This window comes from Diplotaxodon limnothrissa, linkage group LG7, assembly GCF_057381915.1.
Source record: "Diplotaxodon limnothrissa isolate DT_005_m linkage group LG7, D_limnothrissa_male_GT1.1, whole genome shotgun sequence".
NCBI lineage: Eukaryota > Metazoa > Chordata > Actinopteri > Cichliformes > Cichlidae > Diplotaxodon > Diplotaxodon limnothrissa.
The window spans coordinates 33,648,152-33,654,463 of NC_140602.1; the positions used below are offsets into that span (position 1 = coordinate 33,648,152).

The 6,312-nt window shown below is 40.9% G+C and overlaps 1 pseudogene; it reads left to right on the plus strand.

The window, feature by feature from the left end:
• The first annotated feature begins 4,530 nt into the window (after positions 1–4,530).
• Positions 4,531–6,312, plus strand: LOC146628630 (tripartite motif-containing protein 16-like; annotated as a pseudogene).

Sequence of the window (6,312 nt, forward strand, 5' to 3'; positions counted from 1 at the left end):
AGGGGCGGGTCTGAGTCTGAGACGAAGCAAAACTGCAGTAGGGGGAGCTGTAAATATTTGGGAGTGCAAAGAGCACTTAGTTATTCTATTGCAGTTTAAGAACATTTTCCCTATAAGGTATTCTGAGCATGCCAGAAGGGAATAAAAGAAATTGAGCTCTCCTGAAGTTTCTTAAATGAAACTCTTCTAAATTGTTTTTCGCTCCTGTCTGTGACCTAGACTCCCCGCCTCCAGATGCACCTCTATGCACAAACTTTGTTGAAATACTAAAGCGAAAGAAGCTCACCGAAAACGACCGTCATTATGAGGTCTGAGGTCACGCAGCATCTGTGTGACTGACAATGTTATTTAACTCAGGATTTTAAAAGTTTTATTTTTAGTCAGTTTATCCCTGCTAAGTCTTTCTGTACTGTAACACTAATATAATAATTTTGATTTTGAGTTTTAGCCTTGTGTCTACAGCACACTTGACATATTAGTGTTTTCGTTAAAAGTATAAGAATAATATTTAATCTGTACTGCATTAAGTCAGACTAAAGCATCGGTTAGTTTGATTTCCATTCGTTGACCTCCAAAGATTTACCTTCACATTAAGCTAGTGGGCTAAAGTTAAACAAGTCAAGACATCATCTTTTTAATATTTTATTCTACATAATAGTGGGACGTTACTATGCTAGGCAATGCAGGGTGGTCAGATGTTATAAAGTGTGTCTTAATTTAACAGTGAGATGTGAATGGTGATCTTTTCTCCTCTGCAGCATCAAACCAGGTGTACTTAGAGTAATCACTAAATTAAGGTACTTCATGCTTGAAATCTTTTAAATACCTCTTTCCAAGTTGGATCCTTGTTTTGTTTGGTGCCTTACATTAAAAAAACAAACCACACTTTCCTCCTCCAACAATCTTCAGAGCTTACTTCAGAAATAGAGCAAGGGTTTGTCGGTTTATCTTCATTTGATTAACTTTTACTAGTTTGTACGTTCCTTTCTGTTTTTACAAATTATTCCAAGTTAACTTACATGTTCTTTAGGTTCAAACAGGAGAATTATCTTAGTGTGAGTGGGTATGTGTGTGTATGTGTATGTTTGTTTCATTTTGTTTACAATCAACCCAAAGAAAAGGTTTTTTTTCCAGTCCTCTAATCAGGTTTAGAATATTGAGGAGCCAAGACTGATGATAGTTCCTGTTCTGACTGTTACTGTATCTTTTTCATGCTAGTGTTACTGTCCACAGATGATGTCTTTTTATTCCTGAATGAATGGAATAGTCGATCAGGACTGCTGTTAAGTAAAAGCAGCAGTATGGTCTTTGATGTATGATGGTGTTTTATCATGTGGTTGTTAATAAAAGCCAAGGGCACATTTAGCAATCTGAAATGTGTCTTTATTTAAATTTTAATTTGAGTATTGCTCCTCTTTTCTGCAGTCTCTCACCCTCCCAAACTGGTCAAAAACAGATTCCTGCCAGTACTTCAACTTTGTTCTAATGAAGGTGTCTTCCTGGCAGAAGTGCTTTCTTACAAGAGAGATAATGTATAAGCAATCTTCTTAGTCCAAGCTCTGTTGAGCTGAGTCTTCCTTTAACCTTAACTAGTAATGACTTAATGAATTTATTCACAAATCAAATAATAATCATCTCACAAATCTATCATTACATACAGCAACCTTCAATACCACTGATATTTATTTAGTGTCTCTCTGACTGAGCTTTCTGAGTGAACTTCAACCATTACTTCCCGCAGACAGTCAACACGTCTGTTAGAACCCATCCCTTCAAAAGTGCTCAAAGAAATCCTACCACCATGTTTGAGAAGCAATAATCTCTCTGTTAATGGGCAACGTGCCACAGGCCTTTAAAAGGCCGTAATTAAACCATGACTTGAGAAGCCAGCAGTTGACACAGCTCTTACCTAATTATCGATACATCTCCAACCTTCGTCTCATCTCAAAGATTCTTGAAAGAGTAGTTGTCAAACAGCTAACAGATCATCTTCAGATGAATGGCTTATTTGAAAAGTTTCAGAGCTCATCATAGTGCTCTCTGTGCTCGTCCTGCTAGACCTCAGCGATTAGACCATGCTGTCAGTATAAGATGGTTTGACTCCTATCTAATAGACTCTTATTTGTTCCTGGAAATGGATGGAGTGTGTGTAGCTGTATCCCAATTCAGGGTCTGCAGCCTTAAAGGCCGCATTTTAAGGCCGATTACATCACAGCAACACAACGAAGGCTGTCCCAATTCGAAAGCTGCTCGAAATGCGGCCCTCAAATGCGTCCTCCTTTTCCCTGAATTTTAAGGACGTGGCGGTGTAGACTTCGTCGTGGCCCAACATATCCCAGAATGCATAGCGCGGCGGTGGGTGTGGACAATTTTTCCGAAAAAAAAAACGGCGGATGAGGGGCGCCCGAGAAAACTTTAAGTATGTACTGAATATTATTATGTCACTTATTTATGTGCAAATGTTTAATAACGAAGAACATTAAACATTACTGTTGGCCACATGTCGGCAAAGTTATGTGACATTAGTGACGTTTGTACTAACTTGGTTTTAAAGCCTTTACTATATACGCCGTTCATTAGCTGAGCTTAATCTTACAGAGAATGATCAAAGCGCATGTAGAAACAAACAAACAAATGAACAAATTATGTTCTCCTTCATTTCTGTCAAACAAAGCTGTATGAAACGTTTCCAGCTGTTAGTATCATGGTTGCTAGGCAACCTGGGCAGCGCGACGGAGGCTAGACCGTCCCATTTCACAAGCCTCGCACTTCCGGCCTTAGCGGTCTTTGAGTACGCGGCCCTTGTGGACCGTTAAGGCTGCGTACTTTAAGGCTGCAGACCCTGAATTGGGATATAGCCTGCGTGTGTGCTTAACAGCGTCTTCTTCACACACTGTTAAATATGCAGTTCCACAGGATTTAGTGCCAGAACAGGTTCTGTTTACATCATACATGCTTTCCTTAGGCAGTATCATTTGAAGGGATAATATACATTTTCACTGCTAAACAAGGATCCCCAGCTTAGTCAAACTGCAGGAATGTCATAAAGATCTTGATGACCTGTATATTCTTGCTGCTAAATTCAGATAAAACTGAGGTTATTGTATTCTCTCTCTTTTGCAAGGGCAGGTCTGTCCAGTCTGAGCATCGCCTTTAATATGGACTCTACAACATTTTGAAGTGTATGTAGGTGCACTTCTGCCACTGACAAAGCTATGTCCAGATGAACAGAATCAACTTTTTGGGATTTTCTTACTGGGGTGATTGAGCATGCATCAAGCTGTAGGTGCAGGTTGTAGTTTACACAGGTCACACTCCCCTCACATTCCCTCATTCTCTTCAGAATCCCAACCAACGTCTTATGAGATGGTGCCTCCTTCTTCAGTCATATGATCTCGATGTTCAACATATAAAGGTGCACACAATGTTTTGGCTGATGCACTATCGAGGGCTGTGTCTCGGTACTATTCTTTTCAATTTTTTGGTAAAATGTTAACTTCTTTCTGCTTCCATATGCCTCTATAGGAAGAAATGGGGCTGAGATGAAGGAAGTTCAAAAGTTTAAACCAGCTTTGTAGATGGCTAGCTAAGCCATATTTTTATTGGTGGGAGTGTGATGGCCTTGTAGCACTGCTATTGTCACCTTTGTGTTTTGGGTTAGATTGTTAAAGTATCCAGCTGCACCTGTAAGGTGGGAGTGACGGGAGTATATCATCTGTCACACACACTCTCTCTGGGAGGCTGTTGCCAACATGTTTTTGTTACATGCCTCTTTTTACAACATATTGCACAAACCTTTACAAGCACCCATGCTGGGCATTTCATACATACACATACATACTTACCATTACTCATTACCTCTATAGTTACATGCATTTATTCAATGCAATCATTTTTTGAAAAGGATATTATTTAAGGAGGGAAATGTCCTCAGTTTCACCTTCATGAAATCTTTTGGTGGTTATTTACATTTGTATTCATATATTTGTCTTTAAAATTTTACACAAGTAAACGGGAAAGTCACTTTTTATTCCTGCTTTAAAACATTTTAACGTAGAGCTTAATTAAAAATCCTTTAGCTTTGTTATTTTGGAATATTGTACAAAGATTTTTGGATAAAATACATGAACCGATTTGAGAAATAAGAAGAGATTCATGCATGATCGCTTTTAAGTGCGAATAATAACAAGATTGAAGGTTAATCTTGAATAAGCAATAAGTTATGGTCCATGAGTCTTTAATCTGTTTCTTTCACACACTTTCACTCAGATCAGATGTTTCAGTTCAGACGGACACTGATCTTTGTAACACAGAGAAATAAGCTTCCTGCTTTCCAAACAAACACTCCCACTCGGTCCACATGTTTCCTGTTCCTATACTTAGATCTACAAGTTTACAGATGGGTGTGACCAGCATGGTGTGCACGTAAACCCCATTCAGTGCATGTGAACAGAAGGAATGAGAGTCAGTTTTGTTTCTTTGTATGACAAAAGTGAAACTATTTCACAATCATAGTCTCTGACCGGTGAAATGGCGCAGGGAGGAACCCACTGAAACCAGGACAAACTCTGCTGTTCGATCTGTTTGGATCTCCCGAAGGATCCGGTGAATATTCCCTGTGGACACAGCTACTGTATGAACTGTATTCAAATCCACTGGGATAAAGAGGATCAGAAGGAAACCCACAGCTGTCCTCAGTGGAGACAGACCTTTGCACCGAGATCTGCTCTAGGGAAAAACACCATGTTGGGAGAGTCAGTGGAGGACCTGAAGAAGACTTCAGTCAGCGCTTCTTCTGAACTTGAAGATGTGAGCTGTGATTTCTGCACTGACACAAAGCTGAAAGCTGTCAAGTCCTGTGTGCAGTGTCGGGTCTCTTACTGTGAGCAGCACCTCCAGCCTCACTATGAATCCCCTGCCTTTGAAAAACACAAGCTGGTGGACCCCTCCCAGAAGCTTGATGACCATGTCTGCTCTCATCACAGTGAAGCTATGAAGATTTTCTGCCGCACTGATCAGCAGTGTATCTGTTGTCTGTGCTCCAAGGTTGAACATAAAGGCCACGACACAGTCCCAGCTTCAACAGAAAGGAAAGAGAAACAGAGAGAGCTCGAGGTGAGTCAGCAAAACATCCAGCAGAGAATTAAAGAAAAGGAGAAAGACGTGAAGGTGCTTCAGCAGGAGGTGGAGGCGATCAATCAGTCTGCTGATAAAGCTGTGAGAGACAATGAGAAGGTCTTCGAGGATCTTGTTTCACTCATCAAAAAAAGAAGCTCCAATCTGAAGCAGCAGATCAGATCTAAGCAGAAAAATGAGTTGAACAGAGTCGGGGAGCTACAGGAGAAGCTGCAGCAGGAGCTCGCTGAACTGAAGAGGAAAGGGACAGAGCTGGAACAGCTGTCATGCACACAAGATCACATCCACTTCCTACACAGTTACCCTCTTCTGTCGTCTCTAAGTGAATCCACAAACTCGCCCAGTATCAATATTCACTCACCGTGTTACTTTGATGAAGTAACAGCAGCTGTATCAGAGGTCAGAAAGAAACTCGAGAATACTATTAAACTTGAGTGGACCAAGATCTCACTTAAAGTGACCAGTGCGGATTTTTTACTCCTACCGGAGCCAGAACCCAAGACCAGAGCTGACTTCTTGCAGTATTCACGTCAAATCACACTGGATCTAAACACTGCACACCCACAGCTGATATTATCTGAAGGCAACAGAGTAGCTAGATTGACGATAAAAAAACAGCTGTATCCTGATCATCCAGACAGATTCACTCAAAGACAGCAGGTTCTGAGCAGAGAGAGCCTGACTGGACGTTGCTACTGGGAGGTGGAGATGGGACCAGCTAGTGCTACAGTTGCAGTCACATACAAGGACATTAGCAGAACAGGAGATGAAAGTGAATTTGGATGCAATGACAGATCTTGGGCTTTAGAAAATTCTGTTGAATTTATTCACAACAGCATGAGCAACACCATCTCGGGTCCTCGGTCTGCTAGAATTGGAGTGTACCTGGATCACAGTGCAGGTGTTCTGTCTTTCTACTGGATCTCTAACACCATGACTCTCCTCCACAGAGTCCAGACCACATTCAGTCAGCCGCTCTATGCTGGACTCAGTGTTTATGGTTGTGGTAATTCTCTGAAATTGTGTGAACTCAAATAGATGGGCAGGAGAAAGAGTAACTGTGTCACTCTGTGTAGTGTTATTTTACGATGCACCTACTGTAATCAGTCGTTTCTTATTGTAGATTTTACCAGGATAGAATAAAAGCTTTACACCATAATACTGTCAGCAGCTGGT